This window comes from Chaetura pelagica, unplaced genomic scaffold, assembly GCF_000747805.2.
Source record: "Chaetura pelagica isolate M959 unplaced genomic scaffold, ChaPel_1.0 scaffold108, whole genome shotgun sequence".
Lineage (NCBI taxonomy): Eukaryota > Metazoa > Chordata > Aves > Apodiformes > Apodidae > Chaetura > Chaetura pelagica.
This window is the reverse complement of record NW_009970718.1, coordinates 401,578-402,398: the sequence shown is the minus strand read 5'-3', so window position 1 is coordinate 402,398 and position 821 is coordinate 401,578. Positions and strand designations below refer to the sequence as shown.

Genomic DNA, 821 nt, shown 5'->3' with positions numbered 1-821 from the left:
AAAAAAAAAAAAAAAAAAGAAAAAAAGCCTACTCAAAAACTCCTATTACACTGAAGAAGTTAATCTTTAAAAGACAGAATTATGTCTGAAATCAGTGTATGATTTGCTGGGGTTTTCAGCAGCCTATGACAGCTACAGGCTCAGCTGCCAGTTACAGCTTCCTGGTTCGTGAACAGACACACTGGGTGTCATCACAGAAGGCTGATGCCTTCAGGGTAGTGTTGCTGTATCGCTGCTGACTATTTTGAAGAGGAACAACAGTATCACTTCTAGCACAAGAAGGCCATTTTGCTCTTCCAGACATCTAAGCATGCAATTGCAAGGCAGAAAGGGGCATACGCTATTTAGCAGAAATGCAAACATCATGGTATGTAACAAAGAATACGGTCTCAGCTGGATTGCAGGATTATCTCCTGCCTCTTAGCAATACGAGAAGAAAGAAATTCCTTTTTTTCAGTGCAAAGATATTTTTCTTTCTTATTCTAAAACCAAATCATTCTTAGTTAAACTAAGATACTTTAAATTTATAAAATTACCCTCAAATACCAACAAGAAGCAGTACCATTAGATTTGGATGAATACCTTCATAAAAGCATATCTAATTCATGCCATAGCTGAAAAAGAACTCTGCTATAATATATATATACTCATTGTACATATATAATTTAGTTTTCTAAATGTAAACATTGCAACATGATTGCTGCCCTAATAATGTAGCAAGTGCCAGGTTGGCTATTAAACATTCACAAGTATACAATTAAAATGAACCCCCCGCTTTCAAAATAAAAGAAAAATCCATGATAAATAAATGAATCAAAGAA

General features: G+C 34.8%; 1 protein-coding gene across 1 annotated transcript in view; it reads right to left on the bottom strand.

Annotated features, from left to right (window-relative positions):
* IMMP2L (IMP2 inner mitochondrial membrane peptidase-like (S. cerevisiae)) overlaps positions 1 to 821 on the bottom strand; it is a 423,070-nt gene that overhangs the window by 285,994 nt on the left and 136,255 nt on the right. The window lies entirely within an intron of this gene.